The sequence below is a fragment of the Furipterus horrens genome, unplaced genomic scaffold (genome assembly GCF_987537825.1).
Source record: "Furipterus horrens unplaced genomic scaffold, mFurHor1.1.pri manual_scaffold_3, whole genome shotgun sequence".
In the NCBI taxonomy this organism is placed as follows: domain Eukaryota; kingdom Metazoa; phylum Chordata; class Mammalia; order Chiroptera; family Furipteridae; genus Furipterus; species Furipterus horrens.
Genome location: NW_028327173.1, coordinates 187,973,653 through 187,992,225, shown reverse-complemented (window position 1 = coordinate 187,992,225; position 18,573 = coordinate 187,973,653). Strand labels below are relative to the sequence as shown.

The 18,573-nt window shown below is 37.8% G+C and overlaps 1 protein-coding gene across 1 annotated transcript in view; it reads right to left on the bottom strand.

Moving 5' to 3' along the window:
- The window catches only part of SIPA1L1 (signal induced proliferation associated 1 like 1), a 291,340-nt gene extending 276,480 nt beyond the window's left edge, over positions 1-14,860 (bottom strand). Inside the window, exon 1 of the mRNA XM_090271076.1 lies at positions 14,807-14,860. The gene's annotated coding sequence lies outside the window, so the exon portion shown is untranslated. The remainder of the gene's footprint in view (positions 1-14,806) is intronic.
- Between the last annotated feature and the right edge of the window lie 3,713 nt (positions 14,861-18,573).

Genomic DNA, 18,573 nt, shown 5'->3' with positions numbered 1-18,573 from the left:
TCAGTGTGGACCCCTCCTTTGACTGTACTCAGGTTGGTCAGAGCTGGGCACAAAGAACCCCAATGTTCTCAACCACAGCAGAATACTGTCAGCACATTAGGTTTCTGGAGTGTACAAGGCACTTCTTGGTTGCACTGACCTTTACAGAAGCACAAGACCTGAATTGTATTAAACCTGTGGTCAAATAAATACCTTGCTCTTATTCATTTGCACTGTTCTCATTTGCAGCATTTGCCTTCCTTCAAATCATTTAACACAGTTGTAAGTTAACATTTACTTGTGTGATTATGTGAATAATGTCTGCATCTCTCCAGGCTATGGACTAAATATGTTGAATGCAGGTACAAAACTATTTTTAATTTCCTTTTCATTGCCATTGTATTGTGAGGTCTTATCAAAGATAGTGCCTCTTCAAAGGAAGAATTCAATAAATGCTAGATGGAGAATTAGATGTGTATGCAAAAAATTACCTAAGGCAAGTGTGATAGGAACTTCAAAGTCAATAGTCTGTGGAGCCCAGCAGAGGTCCTTTCAACATCCTCTGTGCAGGAAAGGCACCCAAGCCAATTCTTAAGTAGTGTTTTAACTAAATAAAGAAAATATATGGGCAACAAAACAACCAATGAAAACCATGCTTTTGAAAAACAGCTATATACATGGGAAGTTGTTCATATTAAATTAATAAACAGGATACAAAACAGTATTCCCACCTACACACAGAGAAAAAAAAGGAAAAAAAAAATCCAGAAAATCCCTTATAGGCTCTAAGAACTGGCCTCCTGGTCCATCCCTCTCCCTTCCAGCCACCACCACCTCCCCAACTCCGGGAGTCTGTGCCCCTCAGGACTTCATGCAGAGGAGCCAGTCCTGTCTCACTCTTTACCAAGTCTCCCTGTCTCTGAGATTCAACAGAATCACTACTAATAAAGAGGTATAGTGATAAAAATTATATGATATACCACGGTTACAGATGATTCAAGACAGCTCTTCAATGAGAAATTGGTATCTTAGCTGAGTTATATGATGCACTAGAGAGACTTTGATGTAAAACAGATGAGACTGGCAGCATTAAAGTCTTAAGGCTCCTCAGGTGATTCTGATGTTCAGCCAGAGCTGGGAACTGCGATCCCAGACCCTCAGTCATCTGTCATTCAAACCAAGTGAATTTCAAGATTCCACCAACTTCTGCATGGAGAACCTCCAGGCTCCCCATCCATTCAGATTCTAGGTTATCCTAGTAGGAAAGAAGAGCAAGTGTGAGGCTCTCGAGTCTGGGATTTGGCAGAGAAAGAGTGAGCTTCGGTCAGTTAAAATATTCATTTATGTGAATTCATAGCATTTCTCCAGGCTATGAAAAAAGAAACAAAAGTATGTGTAGAAGACTTCCAGACAAGATGGAGGCATAGGTAGAGATGCTTTGCCACCTTACACAACCATAAGAAGGCTCACAACTAATCTCAAAACAAAAAACAACCAGAACTGCCAGAATATCAAATGGTATGGAAGTTCAACAACCTAGGATTTAACAAAGAAATATTCATCCAGACGGCTGGAGAGGCAGAGACAGGAGCCGGGGCAGAGAAGACATGGTGTGGAAGCAGCGGTAGCATCCACGGAATGGGCAGTTTCACATTCAAGTGTGGCAGAAAAAAGCCAAGAAAGACACCTGGGGTGCAATACCAGCCCCAAGCCAGACCACACAGCCCAGGGTTCCAGTGCCAGGAAAGAAAGCCTCATAGCTTCTGATTATGAAAATCAGTGGGGGTTTGAGGCAGCAAAAGGAACTGCCCATCTCTCAGGAGAGTCCATTTAGAGGGCCCCCATGGCCATGAAATGTCTGCAAACCGACCTACTCTGGGAGCCACAACCAGGGCAACAAACAGAAGGGTACCAGTTGCTTGCAGGAAGTGCGTGAAGTGACTGGAAAAGGGGCGAGTGCCAAACCCTGGCAAATACCTAAGGCTATGCTCTTACAATGTAACAAGTGCACCAAGACAGGGAGTCAAAGCAGCTCTACCTTATACACAGAAACAAACACAAGGAGGCTGCTAAATTGACAAGACAAAGAAATATGGCTCAAATGAAAGAACTGATCAAAACTCCAGAAAAAGAACTAAATGAAATGGAGATAGCTAACCTATGAGATGCAGAGTTCAAAACACTGGTGATAAGGATGATAAGAGAACTCACAGAGTACAGCAAATGCATAAGAAGAGAAATGAAGGCTACACTAAATTTTTAAAAAATCCACAGGAAACCAACAGTGAAGGTAAGGAAGCCAGGGTTCACATCAGTGAATTAAAACATAAGGAAGAAATAAACAGTCAACCAGTACAGAATGAAGAAACAAGAGTCCAAAAAAATGAGGAGAGAATAAGAAGACTCTGGGACATCTCCGAAAGTGCCAACATCCAAATCATAGAGGTGACAGAAGGAAAAGAGAAAGAGCAAGAAATTGATAACTTATTTAAAAAATTAGTGAAACAAAAAGTCCCTAATTTAGTGAAGGAAATAGACATACAAGTCCAAGAAGCACACAGATTCCCAAAGAAGCTAGACCCAAAGAGGACCACACCAAGACACATCACAATTAAATTGCCAAAGATTCAAGATAAAGAGAGAATCTTAAAAGCAGCAAGAGAAAAGCAGAGAGTTACCTACAAAGGGGTGCCTATAAGACTATCAGCTGATTTCTCAAAAGAAACTTTGCAGGCAAGAAGGCACTGGCAAGAAGTATTCAAAGTGATGAAAAGCAAGAACCTACAACCAAGATTACTCTATCCAGCAAAGCTATCATTTGGAATGGAAGGGCAGATAAAGTGCCTCCCAGACAAAGTAAAGCTAAAGGAGTTTGTCATCACCAAGCCCTTATTATACGAAATGTTAAAGGGACTTATTTAAGAAAAAGATCAAAACTATGAACAGTAAAATTACAACAAACTCACAACAATCAACAAGTGAATCTAAAAAACAAACTAGACCAGGAGCAGAATCACAGATATGGAGACCATATGGAGGGTTATCAGTGGGGAGGGGGAAGTGGGAGAATGGGGGGAAAGGTACAGGCATTAAGAAGCATAATTGGTAGATACAAAATAGACAAGGGGATGTAAGAATAGTAAAGGAAATGGAGAAGCCAAAGGACTTATATACACGACCCATAGACATGAACTATGATTGCTGGAGGGGTGGGGCAAAGGGGAAAATAATTGGGACAACTGTAATAGCACAATCAATAAAATATACTTCTAAAAAAGTACGTGTAGGAGCTATCCACTCAAATCCTTCATGTACACAATAGAAAATGATATATATGGTTTTGTAGAAAACCCCTTGTGATTGATCTCCAAAATATGCACAATAAATGAGAATTAACTTCTTTGATTTCAGCTTAGGTCAATTAAAATTTAGGCAGTGGATTTTGCTGTGACAAAGATCTGCATATACACTTTTTATTGAATAACATTTGCATTACTTTCTTTTTTCAAATTCATGGTTCCTTATCTTAAATTAAGTAACGGTGAACAAAATACTTTGCAATATCTTCTGATTTTGGAAAAAGCTTAATATTTTATTGGTCCTGACTGGGTGACTCGGTTGGAATGTCAACCCATACACCAAAAGGCTGTGTGTTCAATCCCCAGTCAGGACATGTACAGGAGGCAACCAATCGATGTTTCTCTCTCACATCAATGTGTGTGTCTCTCTCCCTTTCTCTCTCTCTAAAACCAATAAACATAGCCTCCGGTGAGGATTTTTAAAAAGTTATATTGTAGGTCTCTCTTTTTCTCAATAAATGCCATTTTCTGCAAACTAAAGTTGTTTCTCACAAATTCAAATATTTGAACACCTTGTATAACATGCATTATGCACAGATATCTCATTAACACACTGCTCTGCAGAGTAGGATTTGGATACAAAATTGATCGATATTGGCCTCTTTCCAAAAGGATGTTGAAATGTACTATTTCCATAAAATCATATTGATACGCTAGAAATTAACCTTAATTCCTCTCCAACATTTTAAACATAACAAATTGAATTATGCCAAAAGTATCTGTTTTACAATTTTGTTTAAAACTAACAATTTTAATGGTTCAAGAAACAAGCCACAAAATCTAATAACTTAAGCACTGGAGGGTTATTATGCTGGTTCAGTCACTTTTCCATTGTGTAAGAGACCAGACATTTTTTCCATGTGCTAGAACAGAAAATCATGACACAATCCTACTGGAGAACAATGTCTGTAGAGGTAAAATGGTTACACAGAGCAACAGTTTCAAACACATGTATGCATATCTTGTTCTAAATACTCATCTTACTCACCAAGTTTTTGCGTGCCTTTTATAATTCAGAAGATCCTAACACCTAGAGCAAGCCACAGATGCACTCACAATGTTCTTGGCTATGCACCCAGCCATGTCTTTGATTATTAAATGAAAAACAAACTTTAAGGTGTGGCATTTATTTATTTATTGTTTTAATCCTCATCCAAGGATATGTTTTTAATCATTGTAGAGAGAGAGGGAGAGAAACATCAATGTGAGAGAGAAACATCGATCTGTTGCCTCCCATATGTGCCCCAACTGAGGACTGAATTCACAATCCAGGTAAGTGTCCGGACCAGGGATCAAATCCGCCACCTTTCGGTGTACAGGACAATGCTCCAACCAACCAAGCCACTTGGCCAGGGGTAAGGTGTGGTCTTTAAAACACTAGTTTTAAATAGTTCTGTATAAACAATTTCAATTCAGTCTACCTTTTAATAGCCATCCATATCTAAGTACCACCTGGTGTTCACAGGGAAGTCTGGGCACACCTAACCCACACAGTAGGAGGAGGAAGTACTGAGCTAGGACACTTAAAAGAGTTTGAATCCTGGTTAAACTACATAATTCACTTAACCGAGATAAGCTTGTAAATTAAGATCAGTAAAACTTGACCTGTCTAGATAATGTTGCTAAAAGGTATATATATCAGTAAGATAACATATTTGCAAATGATTTTAAACTAAAATTTTAATAAGCACCATTCAGCTGCTGTCCTGGTTAGAAACTGCTAGGACAGTTTCCAACTAAAAACAAGTAAAATGGTGTTTCTTTGTTTACTTCTCTTTGAAGTTTTGCCATTTCCTTCTTCCTTTCCTCCCTCCCTCTCTCCCTTCTTTTCTTCTTCCTTAATTTAAAAGATATTTGCTGTGCTTCTTCCATACATCAGATATAGTTCCAGACCTGCACTGTCCAATATAATAAGCAGGAGTCACATGTGGCTATTAAAAATTCAAAATGCTACTAGTCCAAATTGAGACGTGCTGTGAGTATAAAATAAACACTGGATTTTGAAAACTTGGTGTGAATGAAAAGTTTATTACATGTTGAGATGATAATTTTGGATATAATCTACTGTTAAAGTTATCTGTCTCGGACTTCCGGCCAAGATGGAGGCTTAGACTGACACGCTCGGTCTCCCTCTACAACTAAGAAGGCATACAACTATCTCAAAACAAAAGAAAACCAGAAATTCCAGAAAATACAACTACATGGAAGCCCAACGTATGAAGTTATAAACCAGCAGTGCTCGTCAGGATGGGTAGGAGGGGCGAGAAACCAAGGTCCTGTCTGTGGTAGCAGCGGGCATAGCCGCGGGACTGAGAGAAATGCCAGGGGAGCAAGCCCAGCTGCAGTCAAGACCCCGCAGCTCGTGATTCCAACGCTGGGAAAGGCAACCACCCCATTGCCTCGGACGATAAGGCCCGCAGGGCAGGGGGACGGATCCCGGTCTCTCAGTGGAGAGTAATGTCAGGAATCCATCTCAGAGCCCCGCCCCCACACAAAGCGCCACAGTGCGGTGAAAAGGTCACCGATCGCTGCCGATCCCTAGGTAGTGACAAGTGCATGGGGCTCCGCCCCCTACAGCCTGCCCAAGAAGCAAAGCTAAACACAAATCTGTCAGAATGAAGCAGACAACGATTGAAATCCTGGTGACGCAGCTCACCAGGCAGCAGATGCAAAACCTGACAGACGAACAAATAGAAAACCTTTCAGAGGCTCAGTTCAGAGCTATAGTGATAAGGCAGCTTACAGACCTAACAGCGGGACTTAATCAAGACAGGGAGGGAATGAAGGCAAGTTCTGCTGAAATGAACAAAAATACATACAAGACAAGTGGTGAGGAAGGGGAAGCCAGGGATCAAATCAACAAATCAGAACATAGGGAAGGAACAAACAGTCAACCAGTGCAGAAAGAGGAAACAAAAAGTGAGGAATATGAGGAGAGGATCAGAAACCTCTGGGACAGCTATAAGCGAACGAACATTCGAATAATAGGATTGCCAGAGGGCGAAGAAGAACTAAAATTGAAAAATTATGTGAAAAAATAATGAATCAGAACTTCCCTAACTTTGGGAAGGAAATAGACTTACAGGTCCAGGAAGCACAGAGTTCCAGAAAAAACTGGACCCAGGAAGAACCATTCCAAGACACATTATAATCAAACTGTCAAAAATTAAAGATAAAGAGAGAATCTTAAAAAGCAGCAAGAGAGAAGAATCATGTACAAAGGGGTCCCAATTAGACTATCAGCTGATTTCTCAAAGGGGACCCTGCAGGCAAGAAGGGACTGGCAAGAAATATTCAAAGTAATGAAAAGCAAAAACCTACAGCCAAGAATACGATACCCAGCGGAACTGTCATTCAGAATAGAAGGGCAGAGAAAGTGCTTCCAGGACAAAGCAAAACTGAAGGAGTTCATTAGATCCCAAACACTATTATATGAGATGTTAAAGGGACTGGTTTAGAAGAAGAAGGATCAAAACTATGAACATTAAAATGAAAACTGCATCACAACAACCAACAACAGAAGCTAGGGAATCAAAACAAATGCAAACTAAATAGGCAATGGGAGGTGGGGGAGAATTATAGGTATGGGGAACATACTGGGGGGAGGTCAGCAGGAAGGAGGAAGGGGGAAAGGGAGGGAGATGGTACAGGAATTAAGAAGCATAGTATGAGGGAATGGAGTAGACAGGAAGAGGTTGAGAACTATATGCACAACCAATGGACATGGACTAAAAGGGGGGGAAACTGGAGGGAGGGGGGCCATTGGGTGAAGGGGAGCAGAGGGAAAAGAAATTGGGACAACTGTAACAGCGTAATCAATAAAACATTTTTTAAAAAAGGTTATCTGTCTCTTTTTACTATCTTTTAACATGGCAACTAGAAGTTTTAAATATATGGAGATTCACATTATATTTGTTTGATAATGCTCCTCTAGACCTTGGGGTATATTAGGGAACAAGACCAAGTCCATACCTCATGGACCTTACATGTAAACACCTATGGTCCTAAAATCTTCAGTAGAAAAGGAGAACTGAAAAATAGCGACTATGTCTAGAGAGAACTCTGGGATGGAGGCTGGACACACCTTCCCAGTCATCCTTCATTCTACCAAAGGTAGAACCTCTGTTCCTCAGAATAATCAACCAGTCAAATGGTGAGCTATATAACCTTGACTATCTTGAGGAAGTCTGTTCCTTGTCTGTTGGGTGCTTCCAACAACATGACCACTTTTAATCCAAACTTCGGTACAAGACAAGGCTTTTAATTTGGGGCGCAGGTACTTTCAAGGCATCATTTTTAGTTCTTTGGGTTATGCCTCAAAAGCACCTTAAAACATTTCCAATTGTTGGGAGATGTTTCCCAACAAAGACACCCTCTCTCTGAATTCCAACACCCTCCTTTATTGTGAGAGTTCTTTATCGTTCCCTCTCCACCACTCCAGTTAACCCTGCCTCTCCTCAGTAACTTCAGCTCCCCACATCACCAGGAGAGTGCCTCTACATCAAGAACAAGAGGCTGACTTCAACCCCACCAGTGCATTATAGCAATCTGAACATCTCTCCTGTCTAAAGAAGACAGTCAGAGGAAACTCAAGTCAGGCTGACTACATGCCAGTTAAATATCAGGTAACTTGTTTTAAGATTTTAAGGAATTTCTGGAGGGTAAGTTTAATTTAGACCAAATGGGCCTATTTTTCAAAAGCACTTTTTCTACCAAAAAGGCATCTTAAGCATTTGAATTTTATATTCTATGTGTTAGGAATTTACCTAAATTCAAACCACAATAAGGCAAATATTTTGCTGGCTCAGGCATCTTTCTGGCAGACTCTAAAGGAAAATCAGGGCTTTCAAGAGATTCTCTATGCTGTAAAATGCTTCACAGGGTGTAGCAGGAAGCCAAGAGGCTCACATTGCAAGGCAGATAGTATTATTTCTATTTCACCCCATCTCTGTCTTCTGCTCATGCTGCTCTCGGCTGGGCATGCCGTCTCCTCTGCCAGTGTAAATGTTACACCTCCCTTAACCTCAAGCCCAGAGCCCAGCCTAACTCAAATCATCCCCAGTAACCAGAATCCAGGATAATCCCTCCTTCATTCTCAGAGAAACCCAATCAATCAAGGTGTTATACTGTATATTACTTTCCATCTTCTCTAGGTATTTCAAACACACATAACTCAGAAAGAAAGCAATAAAAAGAGTAAGATTTCTAAAAATTCATCACCCTCCCTTTCAATCGGTTGAGATTCATCTGAGCTTCACTGAGCCACAAAGATGAGCTTAACACCAGGGATATAAAAAGGATACACAGTCCAAATCCCTTCTTCCATGGCAATTGGGAGAAGTCTCACAGAAAAGGTAACATATGAGCAAAGAATTGAAGCCTTTGTAAAGATTAACCAGGTAAAGTGGGAAAGGCATTCCAAAGGCAGCAAAGCATGACACATTGAAAGAAATGAGAGTATGTGTTAAAAACAGTTACACAGAACCATTAAAAAAAAAAAAAGGTCTCTTCCAATATATTAAATTATTCATGTGGCCATTTGAGGCTCTACATAAACAGACTCCAATCCACCTTTGCTACATTTCCCACAGAATAACACAGCAAGTCAGGGGGATTCTCCAAAACAGTATGGGATCAAATTCTACTTGGAAGATGTTTCCTAACCCTTTTAAGTTTCTTAATCTACTTGTACATCAGTTTCTTCATCCATAAAATGGGGATGATCTGCCTTGGAGGGTTATTGTATTATTGTTATGAGGAAATGAATGAAAACAAACAATAATTAGAACAAGTTAGACATTCAATAAATGCTGGCATCATCATTATTTACATCCCATGCCAGACACTGTAGCACATCTGAAGTTCTTATTTCCAACACTTGCCCATGCCTCAATCTGAAGAGCTGTTCATATGCTCAGACCCCAACTAGCACGCTCAAATACCACTTCTTACATGAAGCTTTACTGAGCCTGCTCCCCTGACTCACTACGGATCTGAGTGTCTTTCTTTCCCTCCTCTGAACTCCTGGCCTCTCTGGGGGCTCTCACCACTCTATTATCATTATGCCCATGTCTGATTGCCCTACAAGGCTATAAAACAACCTTTTAGAGGAAAAACTACATCTTAATTAAGTCAAGGACAGACTAGAGCTTTGTACATTGCTGTAACATCTACCAAGTAATTCTTCCAAATAAAAACCCTTACCCAGGGAGAAGCTCAGTGTAGTTTTCTATAGATTCTTTGTCAGTGAATCCTAAAGAGAAGTCAATAATAAGCTGGTATTCTTAAGTAACTGAAAACTGACTAACCTGAGTCACACCTTTGGACTGCTGCTGGGTAAACAAATCTTAATTCTCTGAATGTGGTACTAATGTAAATTTGTTTAGGTTATTGTTACTTTTCTGTTACATATTTGCAAAAAGTGGAACAAAGTTTCCATAGCAATGTCACTTTCATTGCTTATCTAGATTCTAAAGCCTATTCTGTCTGGATTCTACTGCTTTGTGCGGCCCACTCCCCATGCAAAGGAAGGCTGGCTGGAACCACCCAGGACTCTTGGCTTACACAATAGTAGTGTCAATACCAAACCACACAGGACTCTGACCTTTGGGGCCTGTCCCTAGTGAAAGTACACTACAAGACCTACATCACCACTCCCCTCCAACACTGACCTACCTCGATAACATAATTATTGCTAAGTATAACTTGATTAAAAACCTAACCTTGAATTAGCAGAGAAATGTGTTAACTAGGATTGGCTTCCTCTTACAATAAAAAAAAACATTTTGACATTCAAACACATGCAAGCATTCAAAGACAGTCTTCATTTAAATTGCAGTATTAGTAACTTTTCTAAAAAAACAAACAAAAAATACTTAGAAAATTAAGATTAATGAAACAAAGCAAAAAAAGAGACTACAAAATGAACAATTCAAATGGTACTGCTCTATCCTTAAAAACAAATAAAAAATAAAATAAGATAAAATATATATATGTTAACAAGCTCACAGATACGGAGAACAGACTGGTAGTTACCAGAGAGGGGGCAGGGGATGAGGGAAGGAGAAAAACTACGTGTGCATGCAATTATTTTCCATAGTATCACACTGAATATCACAGATTCAAAAAGAAGGACTTGGACACAGAAAAGAGGGGAGGTTACCATCCCAGGAATACTTTCCACAGAGACTAGGGTACACACAAAGTATATCAGAAATCTTTGATGGTATCACATTGCAATGGCCCAGAAAGTAAGTCTGTTCAATTCAATAATAATGCTATCTTCTAATAAAAATTTTGAATATTTCTAGTACCAAAAATATCATAAGCAAATGCAATGTACTCAAATGGCTTCTAAAGCCAGTGTCGCCAGGGTTTTTCAAGCACTTAAGTTATTTACACCTTATGTCAACAAATATAAAAGTTCATAGCTAGATGAGTGTATTTTCTATTTTAAAAATATTCCTAATGTATTGATCACTATTATCTCAAAACTGACAAAATCAATATAAATTTATTATTGTCTCTATAATCTAGCTGCTTACAAGTAAACTAAACAAGAGCGGAAAAGGTGGGGGAAGGAAAGGTTGCAAACATTAAATAAGCAACACATTCATTAATGCTTTATACTTTGTCAAAATGCTAATTATGCTATGGGAGAAATAGCCAATTATTAATATTCTTTTTTTCCCAGTTCTCCCAATTGAGAGTAAAAAAACTTCTATTTCTCCTCACATCTAAAACAAGCTTTAAGAAGCTTATGTGAGGAGCATATTAAGTGTTGCTAAGTTGCTAGTACTTACTAGACCATTGAAATTCAAGTGCCATGGATTTTATGCTTGAATGTGACCATAACCATAGAGCTATTATCATGATTAAGAGACCAGACAGGGCTGGATCTAAAAGTACTACAAAATAGCCATATTATCCTTTCAGCTTGAGATTATTTCCTTGCTTCCCAAGGCTAACAACTATCTATGGCGCTCTATCAAGGCCTACCATCCTGACACTGCTCTACATTCTACTCTCCCTTCCAAAAAACAGACCTATATCCTATTTCTTAAGATCCTGTTCTCCAGATTAATTAAATTGAGTTGACATGTCATAGGTAGACGACATCTCAAGATATAACTTCTCTAGTGATAATACAGGCAACTTAACAGGAGTCTTTGGAAATCATCCCAAAATTCCAGGTTGAACATGGAGCAATTTAGAGACCTATGAGTTCTTGAGCATCCTTTAAATAAACATCATTTAGGCAGTTGTCTATTCAACCTTCATGAAGGATTGAACCTGGGCTTCACAGCCATCACGAAATAAGCATCATTTTGCAAAGCATAGGACAAGTTTTACACCATGAAGAGTACTGAACTAAGTTATTTGCAAGAAGCATTCAATTACCAAAGAACATAAATACAAACAGTTTAATTCCTGAATGCTCAAGAACACATTAATTACTCAACACAACACTTTACACAGATGTCCTACTTTATAGTTCTTAAAATGCTTCCCTGTCTATTATCTTACAAGTAAGGTACCCTTAACGACCTGTAAATTTTTTATTTCCCACTTATAGGTTAAGAAATTGGCAATGTATTTAACTGACTAACCCAGGTTAAAACCGTAACTCCCAGGTCAAGGAAATCTCTATTTTATATAATAGGCCTAATGTGCTTATTTTCAAAAAGAAGGCATTTGAAAAAAGACAGCAACAATTAATAAATTCTCAAAATACAAGTACAACTAATCATTTATAACACAGTATACAATTATTAGCCCCTTCCAACAATAACAAAAAAAATGACAGTACTATGAAAACCAATAAATGGAAAATGTGTAAATTACTGCTCAGTGTTTACCAAACACAACATAAAGATAGTAAACACCACTATCACTTTCTAATGTAAATGAAATCCACAGCAAGAGATATATTAGTTTTCAAATAACTAAAATACAGTGGACACCCCTCCACCCCACGCCCCTACACACATATTTTCTTTTTTCCATATATAGCAAAAGATAACACTGAATTAGTGTTTTATATCCTAAAGATTGGGTTAACAATAATGTATGTTAATTAAGACTTAATATAAATAATTTAAAGTGCCTATATGATAAAAGTGTATGATTGAATATATGCTCACCTTCATTCCCTCCAAAAATGACAAATAAAAAAAAAAAAAACAGGAGAAGAAACAACAGCATATGAGAGATGTCTACAAAATTCTGAAAGATGGAAAAAAAATACATAACTGGGAACTGAATCAGCAAACAGGAGAAAGCTGAAACCTTACTCACTGCTGGGGTGGAGATGCGATCACCAGGAAGATAATTCAGCTTAAAAAAAAAAAAGTCTGCTCATGATGCAGCATTCCAGAAGGGCCACAAAACTGAGCTACTATGTAAAGGGTAAAGATAAACACAAAAGGAATGGTTTGGGGGTCTGTGTAGAAGGACCAATTCATTTCCTAACGCAACAATTGAGCAACTTAACAGGAGCATGAAACGAGTTTATTCTGTATGCCACTAATGAGGAGAGTTTGCCAGGCATAACTGTGAGGAGGAATGAGGCTGTACTGAAAATATGGGGCATCAATTAACAGTAGTCATCCAGCCCCCTTCAGATTTACAGACTGGATGACTTTTTTCTAGAGAAACTGACCGACCTGAGAGAAAACGGCAACAGAAACTAGCATTAGGGACTCTCCGTGAAATGGCAGGGCCCAAGCTAATGACTCAGAGAAGAATACCACAAATACCAGCCCTGCCCTACATAAAGTGTCTAATCACTTATTAAGGCAAAGAGTATTATCAGAAAAAAAAGGACATCATAATTATAAAAGAGACACTTTATCACAATGACTTAACAATTATGAATATATATACACTTCAAAACACATGAAGCAAAACAGAATTAAGGAATGAAAAGGACAATGACACAATTATAGAAGGAGATTTGTATGTTCCATCTTAGTAACTGATAGAATAATTAGACAAGAAAGAAATCAGGAGAGACAAAGAAGATCCGAACAGCACTATCAACCACTGTGACTGACCTTACTGCCATTCATAGAAAATCTAACAACTGAAGAACACACATTGCTCTCAAATGTACATTGGACGTTACCAAGATAGACCATGTGGTATGCTATAAAGTCTCAACAAATTTAAAAGGATCAGAATCACACAAAGTATATTCTCTGACTACAATGTAATTAAATTAGAAATCAGTAACAATAAATTATCTAGGAAAATTTCAAATATATGGAAATTGAACAACACACCTCTGAAGAGTTCATAGATCAAAGATAAAATTTTTAAAGACTAGGAAGTACTTTGAACCACATGGTAACAAAAATAAAACATCAAAATTTGCAGATTGCAACTAAAACAGTTCTTCCCAGGAAACTTAAAACTTTTAAATGCCTAGCATAAGAAAATAATGTGAACTAAAAAGGGGCTACATCACAAACTTAACCAGCTCTGAAGGCAACGAGGCAGGACTGAGAAGCTCGGTGAGTGAAAGTAACCACACAGGATGGTTTCATCATAATTTACTAACTGGGCAGATCATGGTGGGTAGTCACATCCCAGGCCTATCTATAGCTTCCGTAGAAAGGTCAACCTTTGCAAAACGAACATCACAATTAAAGGTGAACGACTGAATTGTTTTCCCCTGAGATGAAAAATAAGGCAACAATGCTCACATTTATCACTTTCTACTCAATGCTAGATTTAAGGTACCAGCCATTGCGATAAGCTAAGAAAAAGAAATGAGACATAAAGATCAGAAAGAAAGTATTAAAACTTATTTGTAGATCTTATGATCACTTATGTAGAAAATTCCAAGGAATCCACAAAACTACTACTAGAAGCAAATAAATATGTCAAGATTGCAAAATACAATGTTGATATAAAAAATTAAGTGTGTTCTTACATACTAACAGCCAACAATTAAAAAATAAATTTTAATTTTAAATCCCATACATGGATGTATAAATATTGGTGTGTGTCTATATATATATATATATATATCACACACACACATACACACATATCTCCCACCAAAGTGAGGGAATTAACAAAGAAAGATAACACAGAATCCAGAAAATAGAAGATTCACAAAGGAGAGTAACCCCAAGGGAATCCCAAAATGGTAGATCTGTGGAGAAAAGTCAGGAAAATACATCCTGGTCATCATCAGTAGGAAGAAGTCAAAAGATAATACTTAGAATTGAAAACACAAGCTGTAAAATTAAAAGTAAATATAGCTATACAGCAGTAAATGCCAAAAGAAACAGCTTTAAGAAAGAAACCTAAAAACGGTTGCCTCTGAAGAGAGATAAGAAGAATAGAGCACAGGATTTTTTTTCTTTTCAAGATGTATTACTATTTTACTATTTAAATCAAGCATATTATTACTTCACTAAAAATACAAATTACATTTAAAATAATAAATAAATACTTACAAAAAAATCAATAAGTGTCCAACTTTGGGACCTCTGTCAAGGAAATATTTCCAAGTGAATTTGGTTTCTCTAAAAACAAGATTATAAACAAAATCAGTTTGAATAAAACACATAAGACACATAGGTTAATAGTTACAAAAAATTACAACTCCTACTTATAAATTAAAGAACAAGTGGTTAAAAAAAAAACAGTAAAGGTCAAGACTATGGAAACACTGAGTCCCATATCAAATATACCCAATTTTCTGATAAATATTGCAAATGAAAGTAAAATGTTTTTCAAAAACATTCACAACAAGCTCAGGAAATAAAATAATATGCCCAAAAAGCCTTTCTACCCACTGTAATAGGCAACCCATTTCATTTCTTTGGCTGCCCACAGTAACATGGAGTATTGTCCAACACTACCTAAGAGCAGATCCTTACTTCCATAGTAGAGTTGCTCTAAACAGACACATTACCAGTCATTACAAATATGATTTCTCGAAACTCACTCCATCTAGTTTCTAGAGAGTGAATTACTTGTGAGGGTATTTTTTGCAAAACAGCTTTCAAATCACAAAAATACCAGAAGAGAGGAAGGAAAGAAGAGAAAATATGATTTTAATAAATTTAGGAGACTTCCAGTCAAGATGGAGGCATAAGTAGACACACTTTGCCTCCTTGCACAACCATAAGAAGGATCACGGATAATTTCAACAGAAACTTCAACTGTATGGAAGTCCAAAAACCAAGAATTTATAAGAAGCTATATTCATCCAGACAGGGACCACACAGGCCCGGAACGTACACAAACCCATCCACTCTGGGACCCACCACCAGGGCAGGAGCAGGAGGGCACCAATTGCATACAGAAAGTAGGGGAAGTGACTGGAAATGGAGCAAGTGCCAGCCAAGCCTCCAGAAGTCAAGCAGCACTGTCCCCTCTCCGACCCCTTCACCCATGGAGCCACAAAGCAGTAAAGCGGGTTGCCCCCTGCCCTGACAAATACACAAGGCTCCGTCCCATACAACATAACCGGTGTGCTAAGACAGGGAGTCAAAGCAGCTCTACCTAATACACAGAAACAAGCACAGGGGGGCTGCCAAATTGAGGAGACAAAGAAATATGGCCCACATGAAGGAACAAAACAGAACACCCCCAAAAAAACTTAGGTAAAGCGGAGACAGCCAACTTATTAGATGCAAAGTTCAAAACACTGGTTATCAGGATATTCAGAGATTTCATTGAATACGGCAAAAGCTACATTAAGTGAAATAAAAAAAAAAAAATCCACAGAAAACCAATAGTGAAGAGAAAGAAGCTAGGATTCAAATCAACAGTTTACAATATAAGGAAGAAATAAACTGTCAACCAGTAACAAAATGAAGAAAACAAGAATTGGAAAAAAACAAGGAGAGTTTAAGAAGACTCTGGGACATATCCAAAAGTGCCAACATCTGAATCATAGAGATGCAAGGAGGATAAGAGAAAGAGTAAGAAACTTAAAACTTATTGGAAAAAATAATGAAAGAAAGCTTCCCTAATTTGGTGAAGGAAATAGACATAGAAGTCCAGGAAGCACACAGAGTGCCAAACAAGTTGGACCCAAAGAGGAACACACCAAAATACATTATCATTAAAATGACAAAGGTTAAAGATAAAGAGAGAATCTTAAAAGCAGTAAGAGAAAGGCAGTTACCTAAAAGGAGTTTTCATAAGAACTATCAGCTGATTTCTCCAAAGAAAGTTTGCAGGCTCAGAGGGATTGGCAAGGAATATTCAAAGTGATGAAAAGCAAGGACCTACAACCAAGATTACTCTATCCAGCAAAGCTATCATTTAGAATGGAAGGACAGATAAAGTACTTCATAGACAAGGTAAATCTAAAAGAGTTCATCATCACCAAGTCCTTATTATATGAAATGTTAAAGGGACTTATTTAAGAAAAAGATCAAAAGCTATGAACATTAAAATGACAACAAACTCACAACTATCAACAACTGAATCTAAAAAAACAAACAAACTAAGCAAACAACTAGAACAAGAACAGAATCATTGATATGGAGATCATTTGGAGGGTTATCAATGGGAAAGAGGAAGGAAGAGAATGGGGAAAAAGGTACAGGGATTAAGAAGCATAGTTGGTAGGTACAAAATAGACAGGGGGGTGTTAAGAATAGTATAGGAAATGCAGAAGCCAGAGAACTTATATGCACAACCCATGGACATGAACGTGGGGGTCAGGTATTGCTGGAAGAAGGAGGTTACCAGGCGGAGGGGGCAAAGGGGGAAAAATTGGGACAACTATAATAGCATAATCAATAAAACATACTTAAAAATTTTTTTAATCTGTAGAATACATAGTCAAAATACTGGCAACATTTTAACCTATTCCTTTACATGTTTGGTGGGAGACTTTCTAGAAACCCTGAAAAACTATTAATAGATCCATCCAATCAAAAACATTCTAATTAAATGTATAATATTAATTATAATTGTCTAAGGAAACACTCAAAAAAACTCTACAGATGGTTTCTAAAGTAGACTCCATCCTGTGGGGTAATTTCTCACTAAAGATATATTTGGTCCATGTACTCATTCCAGTGTTTGTAAAGTGTAATCTGTGATTATGCAATTGAATATTACAAGTCACCCCAGGCCATTCTGTGTTTAAAAAGACGTGTTTATGGCCATACCCTGCCAAACAACCATAATACCACTTAACCTTGTTCAACCACTGCTTGAATGAACTTGTTAGGATTACACTGAAATACAGATGCATAACAAACACTAGGCCAAGGAATGTAATGTCCACATATAAAAAGAGGGGAGGAATATCCTTATATAATGCCCCTTAGTCACTAGGATAGAATGTACAGGAGTATTTTAATTCTAAAAGCTGAAAATTTAAGTCTAGAACATAAATTAAAATAACAAGTACTAAATTTTGGAAAAAAAGAATGAATTCCTCTGAAGGGTGGAGTGTGTCATCTCAGAAAAGAGCCCCTACAATGTTGTTTCTAGATCTATCCAAGCAAGTTAGCAAGTCTAGAAATAGGAGGAAAAGAGGAGTCTGAGACCATTTCTTACATGTATTGTTTAGAGTAGACTGCACTAGGTTATCGATTTGAATCTACTGCATAGCAATATTAATTGAAAGCCAGTACCACCACAGGAAGCAATTCTTCCTGTGATTTAAACTCACTTTGTGGTGCCAGACTAATTTTTAGTGAACAAGTCAAAACAGGAAGGTGAGCCAACGCACGCATTCTCTTCTGTCAGTCAGTTAACAAATATGTACTGGCCAAAATAATTTCTTTTAGAGAATACTCATAAGGTAAAATCTGGAAATGAGACAGTATGATAACATCTGAACTGTGGCTTATCAAGTATTTTCTCACTTCTTAATAAAACACACAGCTCAGTCTGTAAGGCTGAGAACCTACCCAAAGGTCTGTTTCAACCATTCAGACACCATATTTCAAGTTTCCAAATGAGTCTCATTCATTAAAGAGACTGAGTAAGGATTACAAAGCATCATGTCATTAAATCTCCATTTTATTTTGTTATTCAAGTGAAATATGACACAAAGAATATGTGTGAAACCATCTCGTATTTGCTAAAATTCCATTTATAATGATCATTATTGAGAAATAACCACCCATGGTTCCTTAAAACACTCAATTATGCCTATAATAAAATTATGAAAATAAACATTTCAGGGTGTTTAAAAAATTTTGACACTGCCCTCTGGTACTTCCATCAATAGGGACAGATCATTTTA